We start from the raw sequence: 15,010 nt of genomic DNA, 5'->3' as shown, positions 1-15,010 counted from the left end.
AGTGTTTCCATAATTTCTCTTTCAGATTTTTCATCATTAGTGTATAGGAATGCAAGAGATTTCTGTGCATTAATTTTGTATCCTGCAACTTTACCATATTCATTAATTAGCTCTAGCAGTTTTCTGGTGGCAGTTTTAGGATTCTCTATGTATAGTATCATGTCATCCGCAAACAGTGACAGTTTTACTTCTTCTTTTCCAATTTGTATTCCTTTTATTTCTTTTTCTTCTCTGATTGCCGTGGCTAGGACTTCCAGAACTATGTTGAATAATAGTGGTGAGAGTGGACATCCTTGTCTCGTTCCTGATCTTAGAGGAAATGCTTTCAGTTTTTCACCATTGAGAAAGATGTTTGCTGTGGGTTTGTCATATATGGCCTTTATTATGTTGAGGTAGGTTCCCTCTATGCCCACTTTCTGGAGAGTTTTTATCAGAAATGGGTGTTGGATTTTGTCAAAAGCTTTTTCTGCATCTATTGAGATGATCATATGGTTTTTATTCTTCAATTTGTTAATATGGTGTATCACATTGATTGATTTGCATATATTGAACTAACTTCATTTTTGAAGAGCATTTTTTGCTGGATATAGAATTCTGGATTGGAAAGTTTATCTATTTTTCATTACTTTGAAAACATTTTGTTTTCTTTTGTCTTCCATTGTTTCTGGAAAAAAAGCAACTGTTAGATTTAGTTTTGTTCCTGGAAGGTAAATACTCTTTTTCGCATCTTTTAAGAGTTTCTTGTCTTTGTTTTTAGCGATTTAACTAATATGCCTAGGTGTGGCTTTCTTATTATTTATCTTGCCTAGAGTTCATAGGGTTTCTTTAATATGTGTCTTGATGTCCATCAATTTTAGGCAATATTAGTACTGTCCCTTTAAATAAAGGTTCTGTCCCATTCTCTTTCTCTTCTAGGTCTGAAATCCAATTACATATGTGTTACACCTTTCGTGTGTTCCATATGTCTCTTTTACTCATTATTCTATTATTCCATTCTTTTGTCTCTCCATGCTTCATTTGGGTATTTTCTTCTGATTTACCTTTTATTCACTAATTATCTCTTTAGTTGTGTCTATTCTGATGTTAAACCCATCTACAAAGCTCTTAATTTCAGTTACAGTAAGTCCCCTATATAGGAACCTTCAAGTTGCGAACTTTCAAAGATGTGAACGTCTGTTCACATGTCCAGTCACTTAAGTTATTAGTTCATGTGTCTGGCGTACATTGTCACGTGCATGCATCCTCTACAAGTGGTTGTGCTTTTGTGTACTTTACTGTATAGAGTACAGTAGTACAGTATCTTTATTTCAAGCCCAGGACGTCTGGATGCAAGCGTAAAAGCAGTGGTGATGTAGCTGGTACTACTAAGAAGTGCCAAGCGATAACGATGGAAACAAAAGAGAAAATAATTGAGGCAGTGGAGCGAGACGAAAAGATGGTACATGTCGCTTGTTCTTATAACATGACTCATTCAACCATCAGCACGATTCTAAAGAACGAGGACAAGATCATAGAACATGTGAAGTCTGCTGTGCCTATGATGTCAACAGTAATATCGAAGAAGTGTGGAAAAGTGAGGGGGGAGATGGAGAAGCTTCTCAGTGTGTGGATGCAGGATCAGCATGAGCATCGAGTCCCACTAAGCTTAATACTGATTCAAGAGAAAGCTAAAAACGTTTATGAAGACTTGAAGAAGAAACATGGCAAAGAATCAGAGGGCGCATCTTTTAATGCAAGTCATGGCTGGTTTCAACGGTTCAAGGCTAGAGCTACCTTCACAATGTAAAACATACAGATAGGTAGCTGCCCGGGAATTTCCTGAAACGCTTTGAGAAATTATTGATGAAAGCGTGTATTTACTTGAGCAGGTTTTTAATGTGGATGAGACAGGACTGTACTGGAAGAGGATGCCAGATCGAAGTTACATCAGTAAGGAGGAAAAGTTGATGCCAGGCTATAAAGCAGCAAAGGATAGGCTAACTCTGTTGTTTGGTTGCAGTGCTTCCGGTGATATGAAGCTGAAGCCTTTCTTAGTTTTTCAGAGAACCCAAGAGCCTTTAAAAACATAGCCAAGGGCTCTCTTCCTGTTGTGTGGAAGAGTAACCCCAAAGCCTGGGTTACATAGGCAATTTTCCAGGACTGGTTTTTCCACCACTTTATCCCAGAGGTAGAGAAATATTGCTTGGGGAAGGATGTCTCATTCAACATTCTTTTGCTGCCTGACAGTGCTTCTCCTCTGTAGTGCTTAGTTCAGTGTATGGTTGTGCTCATCATTTGCCAGTTTTCTGTCTCCTTCTCCATTCTAAGTTACAGGGCTGACTCACATAAGCTCCATTCCCCAAGCTCTCTTGCTGTCTGGCTTTCAGCTATCATCCAACGACAGGCAGTGTCAAGAGATTGGAGAGTGAGAAACTAGGCTCTTCTCTCCTTCTCTCCCTGTTTCTGTAGAGTCTCCAGTGATTCCATTTCTTTTGTGCCTCCAGCTCTTTTCAGAGTGCCATCTCATGCTGGACAGCCTCTCCTTCATGATCCCCATTCCTGTTAGGTAGCCTTGGCTTAATGGACTCTGTTAATATACTCCTTTCCTTGGTTTCTCCACCCTAGTTGGAGTAGTAGGGACTTCTTGTTCTTGCTTATTGCTAGGTTGCCTCACATAAGCTTTAGAAAAAATTGAAGTGAAATTCACATAACATATGATTAACTATTTAAAAGTGCAATTCAGTGGCCTTTAGTGTATTGCCAGTGTTGTGCAACTGTCAGCTCTCTTTAGTTTCAAAACTTTTTCATCACCCCATAAAACACTCTGTATCCATTAAGTAATTCCTCCCCATTTCCTAGTCCACCTTCCCTTATCCTCTAGTAGCCTTTAACCTGCTTTCTGTCTTTGTGAATTTGCCTGTTGTAGATATATCATACAAAAAGAATTATATAACATGTAGACTTTTGTGTCTGGCTTCTTTCACTTAATGTAGTGTTTTCAACCTTTTTAATTTTTCCAACACTCTTGAAAGAAGTTTTCCTTATTGAAGTCCCTCTATTGATCTATCTGGTATTGGTTCCTTTTCCATACTGGACACTGACTGATGAAATATTTATTTATATGTTTATTTTCTTGTTTATTATTTATAAGTTTTTAGGAATTCCAAGCTTCATGAGGACAGAGACCATTACTGTTGTACTGTTTTTTTTGGTATGAGAGAAATTTTAATACAGTGCTGAGGAACATCACAAATCACAGAAGGATTATTAGTGATCTTATCAAAATGAGGAGCTATTAACCTTTACAGTAAATTGGTCTGTAATGAGTACATTACTAATTGTTTTCACCTGCTTTTGATAAGAAGCCTCTACTAAAAACAGTAGACTATCAATTAACCAACATAAGAATCTGCCAATATAAGTAATTTTTAAGTTTATATATTACTGGCATTTCAAAAAGGAAGCTACTCTCGGAGAATGTTTATTTTAATCTTTCCTCCCTTCTATTTCTTTATCGTTTCTCTCCTTTACAGGAATCTTTGTGTGTGTGTGTGTGTATTTTTAAATTGTGGTTAAAAAAAAGACACAATATGAAATTTACCATCCTAACCATTTAAAAGTGTACAGTTGAATAGTGTTAAACATATTCACATTGTTGTGAAACAGATCTCCAGAACTTTTTTGCCTTGCAAAACTGAAACTTTATATTGTTTAAACAATAAGTTCTCTATTCACCCCTACACCCAACCCTTGGTAACTACCATTCTACTTTCTGTTTCTGTGAATTTGACTACTTTAGTTACCTCATATAGTGGCATCATACAGTATTTGTCTTTTTGTGACTGGCTTATTTCAGTTAGCATAATGGTCTCCAGGTTGTAGCCTGTGACAGGATTTCCTTTCTTGTTAAGGCTGAATAATATTCCATTCATTGTAGGTTTATAACAAATTTTCTTTATTTATTCATCAATAGTCATTTGGGTTGCTTCCACCTCTTGGCTATTATGAAGAATGCTGCTATAAACATGGGTGTACAAATATCTTTTTTAAGGCTCTACTTTCAATTCTTTGTCTCTCATTTCCTCTCATATCTTTTCTTTTACATGCTGTGATTAAGATGAGTGTTTATTAAAACTCCGTCTTCAGGCATTATTGGTAAAGTGCTTTATTATCTGAAGTTCTTTTTTTCCCCCAAAAAATTAAAAAAAACCTTTTCATATGAAAGAGATACACAGTTCTTAAATATCTATACAAAAACAGTCTACAACAATACACTCTGTTGTCTGCTTCTTTTTTCTGTCTTTATATTTGGATATCTGATAAATAAGTTTACTGTGGTAGATGTGATATGAGTTTAGTCACTAATAATAGGCTTGGAGCAAACCACCCCACCTTTCTGGAATCTATTTTTGTTGCCAATGGCTGAAGGAAACATGTTTCATTAGAGAAGTTTGACAATCTTCTAGTTTTCATAGTTGCTAATATGCTTTTTTCTTTCACTATTGCTAGAAACTTTACAAATTTACAATCCCGGAAATGATTGGGGCAGTAGAGTAATGTGCTAATTCTTAGAAAAAAGTCTTTTGTATAAGTAACTCTTATGTTTATTCCAGGAAGAGAGTTGTCCTGAAACAAGAAAAGGGGCAGTTATACGATGTATGTGGTGCCATTAAGGGCCTTATTAAGGATCTGAGAGGTAGGAGAACGATAGAAGTACATAAAAAGAAATGAAGATGGCTGCAAATGTAAGAGAAAATAGTGCTGTGGGTAGAAAACCAATTTTCAGATAGTAAGAGAGTATACTAGAGGTGCTTCAATTATCCCTTCTCTTTTTTTCTTCTTGTGTACAACAGTAGGTAATCAAGGGGGTGTCTTTTGCTAAACCTTAATTTGCTTTCTGTTTTTTTTATTTTTCAACATTTTATTATGAAAATGTTTGAACATACAGAAAATTTAAAAGAATTTTACAGTGAACACCTATATACCTGCCACCTAGATTCTACTATTAACATTTAAAAATTTTTTAAATTTTATGTTGGAGCATAATTGATTTACAGTGTTGTGTTAGTTTCAGGTGTACAGCAAAGTGATTCATTTATACATATTCATGTGTCTATTCTTTTTCAAAGTCTTTTCCCATTTAGGTTATTACAGAATATTGAGCACAGTCCTCTGTGCTACTACGATAGAATTTGCTTTCTATCTCTCGTCATGCCCAGTGTTAAGATGGCACCATGTGAGAAAGTAGACAGAAAATGTGGCAGGAGGTCCTCTAGAGAGGGTTTGAGATCAAATGTTAATCAAGTGATTTTTGCTATCTCAGTGCTTTGATGTGAGACTTGAGAAGTCATAAAATTGTTAGCGTAATTTAAAAAAAGAACTAGAGGAAAAGCTGACTGAATTTTTTATCTTTTAATACGTGCCAAAGATAGGGGAGATGGTGGCTACTTTTTTCAGCATGCTCAAGGAGCATAATTGGTCATTTTGCAGTTTATGTTATTTGTATTTTCAGACTGTGGTTAAATGTTCAGGTGTGCTGTGTTGCTTTTGTGACTAACGTCTGTGTACCAGTTGGCAGATAAGGTGTGTTTATGTATTTTGTCATCTTTTTGTATTGTTAAAAGGATAGATTGTGTATGAAACAAAATTATTTGTCTTGGTGTTTTGTATGGATTGTAGTTCAACAAACATCACAGAAATTCTTAAGGCCTGTACAAGTTGTATTTGAATGTTTCATGGAATCATTTATAGCAATTCCACATTCCTATAGAGAATTGTACTCTACACTCTTATTGATTACGAAAAATCTTGGGTTATTACAATTAAATCAATTCAGGATTATTAATTGCAGCTATTTATTCTGTATGGCCAGTATGTTTTCAGATGTTGAATAATTTTGCTATATTTTATGTATATAAAATAGTTATATTATTTATTTAGTTGGGAAGAGACAGCATTTGCCTTAGCTCAGTCTATTTGGCTAGATCTATTGATTTTCAGAGTTCTAATTACTAGGATTTATTTAAAAAATATTTTTAAACCACTGCAACCCCATCCCAACCAAGTGTAATAGTTCCAACCTTGCAAAAATATACCATATGATTAATTTGTGGAAATCAAATAAACATCACTTTTACCCCTTAAGCTCCAATACTTGGTATTATTTTGTTTTGAGGACTTCTTAGGTAAGCCATTAAATCATGTCAGGGAAAATGTAGATTTCCCTGTTGAAATTTGAAACCAAGAGAATATCACTGATTCTTGGCATTCGTCAAGTTAGTTTGGTAATCAGTGATTCTTAAACTTAAGTGAACTAAAAATCACCTGGGGAGCTTGATACAGAGCCCTGCCTCACCTCCAGCCAAGTTTGCAGTTTTTATGAGCTTCTCTCAACATCTGGTTAGAACACTAAAGAGAATACCCCGGAGATGAAGGGTGTTGGTTTATTGTGTCATTCAGTCTGCAGTTGCTGTAAGTCCAAATCCCTACTTTTTGAGGTTCTGTTTCTCTTATTCACATATCCATCTCAGTACCTTACCCCTACTTCCTCTATCAGTGTCATACTTATCAAAATGATCCCCTCTTGATACTTATTACAGATCCCTATGAAAAATGGCTTTAAGGAAAGGGCTTGATAAAATAGTGGCTTTTAGAGATGACTGTGAGAACATGGTGGCGCTATAATATTAGACATGGTGCCTAAAGACCTGATTTACAGCTCCATTCTAATATTTACTGTAAGAGCATGGCTAATTGGTTAAATTAACTGCTTTGATCCTCAGGTAATCATAATTATTTCACAAGGTTATTAAGATTAAACAAAATTACATATGGAAAGTTCCTAGCAATGTGCTTGTCAAATTGAATCCAATTTGAAATTGAGTCCTGGATATGAAAAAGCATTCCAGTTACTGTTGCTGTATAATAAACTACCCCAAAACTTAGTGGCATAAAATAAGCACCTTATTATGTTCACAGATCCCATGGATCAGAAATTTAAAAAGATTATGTTAGGAATAGCATGTCTGCTCCATGATGTCCAGAGCTTCAGCTGGGATGAGTCAAATGGTTTAGTGTGACTCATATGGTTGGGAGCTGGAATATCTGGGGCTAGACTGCTTCCAAGATGGTTTCATCACTCATGTGTCTGGAACCTGTGCTGGGATGACTACAAGGCTGAGCTCAGCTAGGACAGTAAACTGAATCGTCTCTACATGACATCTCCATGTGGTTTGCACTTTTCTCACAGCTTGAGGCTACGTTCTGAAAGGGAGTTTCCCAAGAGTGAACTTTTAAGGAAACTGTAGAAGCTCTATAGCCTTTTATTACCTAGTTTGAGAAGTCACGTAGTGTACTACTGCTGTACTTTGTTGGTCAAAGCAGTCACAAGCCTATGTAGATTTAAGAGCCCGCTTTTTGAAGGGAGTATTATCCAAGAATTTGTGGCTAGTTTTAAAAACCTACAAAGAGTCATTGGAGATTTTACATCTAGTCCAGCTTCAGTTCCTGTCCTATTATCCTGTTAATTTAAGTGGATTTAACTTTATTGATATACATATATATATATGTTTATTTATTGTTGTTGTGGTTAATTTCCCTGAAGAATCCCATAGGGATATATCAGTAGACTTTATGAAGTAAGCACCTTCACAGGTGCAAAGGTCAAAGGTTATGGACTCTTAGGTCTGGAAAGGACCCTAGAGATCTGTGATCGTTAATATTATGTGTCAACTTGGCTGGGCCACAGTGCCTAGATATTTGATCAAACATTATTCTGGTTGTTTCTGTGAGAATGTTTTTGGTTGAGATTTATATTTAAATTGGTGAACGTAGTAAAGCAGATTGCTCTCTATAATGTTGATGGGCCTCATCCAATCAGTTGAAGGCCTCTCCGGAGCAAGGGGAAGTCTGTAGTAGATGGCCTTCATACTTGAACTGCAACACTGGCTTTTCCCTAGGTCTCCAGCCTGCTGGTCCACCCTGCAGATTTTAGACTTGCCAGCCTCCATAATTGCATGAGCCAGTTCCTTAAAATTAATTTCTTTCTTCCTATCTACCCCTCTCTCTCCATCCTATTAATTCTCTTTCTCTGGAGAACTCTGAGTAACACAAGATCATTTAGCCCAACCCCTTTGTTTTTACAGATTTGGTAACATAAAGACTCATAGAGAGAAAGAAATTGGCCAAGGTCAAAGATCAAGTTATTGAGAAAGCCATGACATGAACCCATCTCTTGATTTCCAATTCAACACTCTTATTACCTGACATAATACCTTGCCCAGAGCTATAAAACCAAATGGAAAAGCTCACCCTCTCCTACTTCAAATAAAAAATAAGCATATTGAGTACTTTCCATATATCAGGTCCTGTCCTAAGTAGTTTGTATCCTTCTTTCTCATTAATTTTCACAACAGCCCTAGGAAATAAGTATTATTATTAGAATGTCTTTCATTTTGCATATTTGGAGGGCAAATGACTTGCCTAAGATGATATGTACAGTCAACAATAGACCTGTTATCTGAATTTAGGTCTCTAAATCTGGAATTGGGATTAATTACTATCCTGCATTCTCTGTATAAATTTCTTTTATTCCTGTCCCTTATTGATATTAAGCAATGAAGAAGAGATTTGGATTTAGTGAACTTTTGATTCTCATCAGCCTGGAGCCTTTTCCCTTCATTGGTTATTTATAAGCCCTTATCTTTTGTTAATACTGATTATTTCCTGAATGAAAATGTCTGGGCTGTTGTCTGACCATTGCTACCCAAGACATTCCCAAAGTGGACACATTACCATGAAATTATGTGCCGTAGTCACATGTACATTCTCTGCTGCCACTAACTGTTATTATCCCTCCTCCACCTTCCTGTTTCTCTTGCCTTCTATCCCTTCCTGTAGTACCAGTGGAAGGGGGCTAGGGGGAGAGGGTAGTGGTGTGGAGAAGAGTTTTTCATCTAGGTGGAAGTAAGCAGAGCATTAAGTTGCATATTACTTTCAGTTACATAAAGTTACGAAGGGAGCTTACTTGTTAGTTTATAGGACTAAAAAAGGAAAAAATATAACCAACTTAATGATTTGTACTCCTTTAGCACTTTGATTTCTCAGTACTAATATTTAAAGTGTGCAAATAAGATGGTAATCAGTCAGTAGAGGATCAACAATTAGGAATTGGGATTGGAAAGACCCTGGATTTTAGTAGTACTTGTCTTGTACAAATTGGTTAGATTTACTGAGCTTGAGGTAATTGTCCTGCAGATCTGTTGTATAATAGATTGAAGACAATTTTGTTTGGTCATTCTTTAGTATATTTGGAGCACTGGATACACAGCTTTCCTATCTTCTAGAAAATCAATCAGCTCTAAGTGCTATGATGAATGCAAAGAAGTAATACATTGTTCTTGCCTATGGGAGCTTAGACTCTAATTGAGGACACAAAACACATAGCTGGGAGAAAAAGGATTAACATTATAAGGCAAAATATAATATGTGCTAAGTGAACGGCTCATAAAATAACTGTCTTCAAATAGATTTTGGCAATAAAAATTGAGAGAGTGTGAGAATGATTGAGAATGCCCAGGGTATGGGATAGAGACTTGCATTGGGCCTCATGACTGTTGACTGAAGTGGATGAGCTTAGCTTCTTTTAAAATAAATAATGAGGGTTTATTGTATATGTCTGAATATGAGATGATTCTCATTTTCCCAATGATAAGATAATAAAAATATTTTTAAATAAATTTATTTATTTATTTATGGCAGTGTTGGGTCTTCGTTGCTGCACGTGGGCTTTCTCTAGTTGCAGTGAGCAGGGGCTACTCTTCATCGTGGTGTGCGGGCTTCTCATTGCGGTGGCTTCTCTTGTTGCGGAGCATGGGCTCCAGGTGCATGGGCTTCAGTAGTTGCAGCAGGCGGGCTCAGTAGTTGTGGCTCATGGGCTTAGTTGCTCTGCAGTATGTGGGATTTTCTGGGACCAGGGCTCGAACCCGTGTCCCCTGTATTTGGCAGGCAGATTCTTAACCACTGTGCCACCAGGAAAGTCCCAATAAAAATATTTTGGTTAGCCTGAATATATAAACTTTTTAAAGCTTGTATATGAAATAGTCATTAAGTTTAGCTTGTTAAGTTATACATACATATTTTAAGTTAGATAATAAAAACTATTACTTTAGAAATATTGCTTTTTAAAAATACTCATTTAGTGAAACGTTATTCAAACCTTTCACATGCATTTTAAATGTTCGTGTCTTCCTCATTACTGGAAATAGTCTCTCAGTTTTCCAGAGCACGTGATCTTAATTTTTGCTTAAGTGATTTGAGATAGAGCACTTAAAAAATCTGGATATGGTACTTTTTCTGGGAATTTTAATCTCAAACCACAAGAACTCATTTGCTATTCATGAGCTTTACAATGAAACCCTTTCAAGTAATCTTTAATGGGCTTATTTATAATGACATCTAAATTTTTAATTGTGAGCTAATACCCGCCCGCCCCCTCCCCCCTGCTAAATAAATATGAAATCTGTTGAATTTCTGCCATTCTTTTTAACTGATTCCATTTGGCAACCTGTTTTCAGTGTCCAAAACTAGTATTGTCTGAAGTTGTTTTAGGCTCTATGTCTTTTCTAAACAGTTTTTTGTTCTTCAAAAGTAAAATAATGTAAAGACTCAACTATAGGGCAGTTTCCTCTTTTCTTTGGGATAGTTTTGGGAAAAGAATTTTGCCCTATATTCAGTGTCATCATCTAACATTGATCAAAGTATTACAAGTGAGCTAGTGAGTAAGGTGAAGGAGGTGGTTGAAGTGGAATGGAGAGTCTGGTACAATGCTGTTCAATACAGAAGGTACTAACCCCACATAGGTATTTAAGTTTAAACGAATAATTTAATAATTATGTTAATTATTAAATTATAATTCAATTCCTTGGTCACACTGGCCATACTTCAAGTGATCAGTAGCTATGTAGGGCTAGTGGCTACAGTATCATACAGTGCTGATACAGAGTATTTCCATCACTGCAGAAAGTTCTGTTGGGTAGCACTAGTCTAGAAGATGTTCTATAGCCTCAGGAATTCAGAGATTTCTAGGAATAATCATATTGGTGGTAGTAGTCAGCCCCACCCCCCTGCCGCCCCACCTCACCCTCCAACTCAGCTGTCACCTTCCCTTCCTCCACATAGACACAGATCAGAGGTGAGTTGATTTCTCAGTTCCTAAAATAGACTTAGTGACCCAAGGAACTATAGTAAATATTAGTATTGCTAGTGTATTATAGAGATTTGTATTGTGTTGATCTGATACTCAAAGTACACCCTTTCCTCTATGTTGTTGTCAAGAAATAGACCCCAACTTGCTTTATGATGAAAGGAGCAGGACTTTTTGGACTCAGAGAGGCCTGAGTTTGAATGCTACTGTGTGTGATTTTGGATGAATCTCTTAATTTTTCAAAATGTCATTTTCCTCATCTGTTAGCATGCTTGCTTCATAGAGTGAGGATTAAATGAGATAGGTAATGATGTGTAATTACTTTACATAATGCCTTGCACATGTCAGGTGCTCCCGTTCCTCTTCATTCCTCTTAATGTCCCAAAAGACATCTAATAATGCAGATTTATTCACTTAACACTTTCACTCAGAAATTCACCGGAAAATATTTATTGAGCATTTACTATATGCAAAGTTGTCTTCTCAGTACTAGGAAAATAACAGTCCACCAAAACAGATAAGAATCCCTGCCATGATGGAACTTATATTTTCATAATGGGGGACAGACAGTAAATAATATAAGTAAGTAACATTATATAATGTATCAGAAAATGATAATGCTAAGGAAAAAAAATAAAACAGGGAAGAAGGATATGAAGTTTGTTGGGTGGTGATCTGCAATTTTTTAGAAAAGGTGGACAGGTGACAGTTGAATAAAGACTTGGAGGAAGGGAATTAGCAAGTGAGCCATGTATCTGGGGGCAAGAACGTTTCAGGCAGGTGTAATAGTGACCACAAAAATCCTTACGTGAGAAATCAGGCCTGACATTTTTCCAGGAACATCAGGGAGACAAGTATGGCTCAGGAAAGGAGGAGGAGGAGAAGTTAGAAAGATTAGGGGAGTGAGGGAGGGAATAAGGAATCTTAAGGATGTTGTCTTTTTATACTAGAGAAAATATCAGTGGAAGATTTTGAGTAGAGCATTGACATGATCTAATAACTTCACTATTAAATAAGAATACACTGAAGGTGAGCAAGGGCAAAGCCAGGAAATCAATTAGGAGGCTGTTACAATAATGGAGGAGAGAGAAGATGGAGACTTGGCACCAGAGTGATAGCAGTGAAATGTGATCAGAATCTGAATGTGTTTTAACATTTCAGCAATCAGAATTTGTTAATGAGTGGGGAAGGAGGGAATAGTGAGAGAGAGAGAGAGTCAAGGATAACTCTGAGGTTTTTGGTTGGACCACCTGGAAGAATGGAGTTGCCATTTATTAAGCTAGTGACACTTTATATATTCTTCTTAATGCTGTATTGTTATTTCTCCTCCTGGTTTCCCAGGGTTTGGGCTGTCTTGCCCGTTTGTTATCTACAATATCTAGCACAATTCTTTGCACAGAGTAACTGCAATCTACTTTCCTGAATTAAATTGATTTTTAGATGAACATCAGTCTCAAAATAGAGGTAGCTGTATTCAGGACTGCTGGTAACCAGGTAGAGTGTTTTCCTTATGTTGCTGCTTATAATATAAAGCATATCTGGTTTGTTGGCTTTGCTCAACCAACTAAAAGTCTTCCCTTGAATACTGCAGGATGTCTACCTCCATAAAGCCTTCAAACTGCTAACCTTCAGACATTTCTGTTTCTTTTGTGTTTTAGCTTGCCAGTTGAATCTAGAAAAGGCAGATTAGTGGATTTCTCCCTTCCTCTTCCCCCAGCTATTGGATAGAGCAGAAGGCAGTTATTTTATAATAGGTGGAAGAGAGAGAGGTTGTGTAGGCCTTTATGTGATGCTGACCAGAGTCTAAGTACCATCCACTTGCCTAAGGAAGAGTAAAGAATCCAGGGAAAGAAATTAAGTGACTGTACCAGAAACTACCTTTCTTGCATTTTGGTTTTAGTAAATGAGATCTTGGTTGTCAGTTCGTTTTGATCTTAGCTATGTGGTTCTCCCAGTTTGCTATTTGTTTTTTCATCTGTAGATATTTATTTGACAAAGGTGAGTCTCTCGGGTACCATTAGTAGTCTTAGGATCTTCCTCGTATTCCTTTGTCTTTAATTTGGTTTGCACCAGTCTTGATTCTGCATGTTGGGCTATTTTGATAGTGATATGTGCTTGGAAAGATTCAGTGAACTTTTTTTGCACTGGACTAAAAACAAATTGTGAAATGGTTATATTTCTTAAATTGTTTTGCTTTCTGTTTTCTTCCCCTGAAAAAAAAAATCAAATTAGAACTTATTAAAACCAAATATTTGCTATTAGGACCTGTTACAGGATTGCCAATTGGAATTCTTTTCTATTGCAAAAGTAAACAGCAAGATTAATAAAAAGAAATTTGAGTTTAGGGTTAGTTGTAGGGATATTAAACTACTCGCTTCTACTTTAGTCTGATCATCTTATCTGTAATTGTTAGAGTTATGTTGATGATGGTAGACCATTACTTAAATAGTGAAGAGAGAGAGGAAACATCTCCAGAAATAAGTTGTCTACAATTGGTAAGTGTTATGAGTGGAAAATTTTCTATTTTTAAGTAGTGTCCTTTCCTTGCCTTCAAAATTTTGTGATTAAAAACTATTTGTGATTTCAAACAAGGGTAGTTCTCAGTATGACAACAGTTACAATAAAAGCAGCCCACCTTTATTGGGTATGTTACTATGTATCGGACACCATTTAAGCATTTTATATATGTTAACAAGTTTCATAAAAACCCAATGTGCAAGTACTGTTATCACCCCGCATTTTACTGATGAGAGAACTGAGGCAGAGAGACGTTAAGTGGGCTTCCCTGGTGGCGCAGTGGTTGGGAGTCTGCCTGCCAGTGCGGGGGACGCGGGTTCGAGCCCTGGTCTGGGGGGATCCCACATGCTGCGGAGCAGCTGGGCCCGTGAGCCACAATTACTGAGCCTGCGCGTCTGGAGCCTGTGCTCTGCAACGGGAGAGGCCGCGACAGTGAGAGGTCAGCGCACTGCGATGAGGAGTGGCCCCCGCTCGCCGCAACTGGAGAGAGCCCTCGCGCAGAAACGAAGACCCAACACAGCCATAAATAAATAAATAAATAAATAAATAAATAAAAAACCCACAACAATAATACTTCTTAAAAAAAAAAAAAAAAAAAAGCAAGAGAGACGTTAAGTGACTTTCTAAAGATTACGCAACTAGTAAATGATGGGGCTGGGATATACGGCTTTCTGGCTCAAGAGCCCTCACTTTTAGCATATTTAATAACATGTGAGTGAGTTTATGAAGAACCTATGCCTTTAGACATTAAGTAACTTCCAAAATAATAAAAGGTTCAGGGGGAAATAATAGATTCTGTACGTAATGGCAGACTAACAGACTTTATATGGGTCTCTAAAATGTGTGCTATAAACTCTCTATAGTTGTTCCCAAACCTCGTTGTGCATCAGAATCACTTGAGGAGTTTGTGTGTTGGGGAGGAAGATTTCTGGGCCTCATTTCAGACCATCTGAATTTGGATAATTGGGAGCAGGACTTTATATATCTGGTTCTTCAGCCCAGCATGAGGCAGATATTTATGCACCACCGATGTACAGCACATAACAAAACTGATTAAAACAAAAACACCATGTAATGGGGATGGATAATTATGGTGGCTAACATTTGCAGAGTACTTTTCTTGTATTATCTCATTTAATCCTTATAACAGCCATATGAAATAAGTTGGTATTATTACCTCCACTTCATAGATGGGAAACTAAATCTTAGAGTAGTCAAGTTAACATGACGAAAGTCACACAGGTAATAAATATATGATAGAACCAGGATTTGAAAACAGATTTAAACTACAGAACATAGAAATTCCCTTAA

At 36.8% G+C, this 15,010-nt stretch overlaps 1 protein-coding gene across 1 annotated transcript in view; it reads left to right on the top strand.

Annotated features, from left to right (window-relative positions):
- The window catches only part of FAF1 (Fas associated factor 1), a 476,566-nt gene that overhangs the window by 116,094 nt on the left and 345,462 nt on the right, over positions 1-15,010 (top strand). The gene's annotated exons all lie outside the window — the stretch shown is intronic.

The sequence above is a fragment of the Balaenoptera musculus genome, chromosome 1, assembly GCF_009873245.2.
Source record: "Balaenoptera musculus isolate JJ_BM4_2016_0621 chromosome 1, mBalMus1.pri.v3, whole genome shotgun sequence".
Lineage (NCBI taxonomy): Eukaryota > Metazoa > Chordata > Mammalia > Artiodactyla > Balaenopteridae > Balaenoptera > Balaenoptera musculus.
This window is presented reverse-complemented; position numbering and strand designations above follow the sequence as displayed.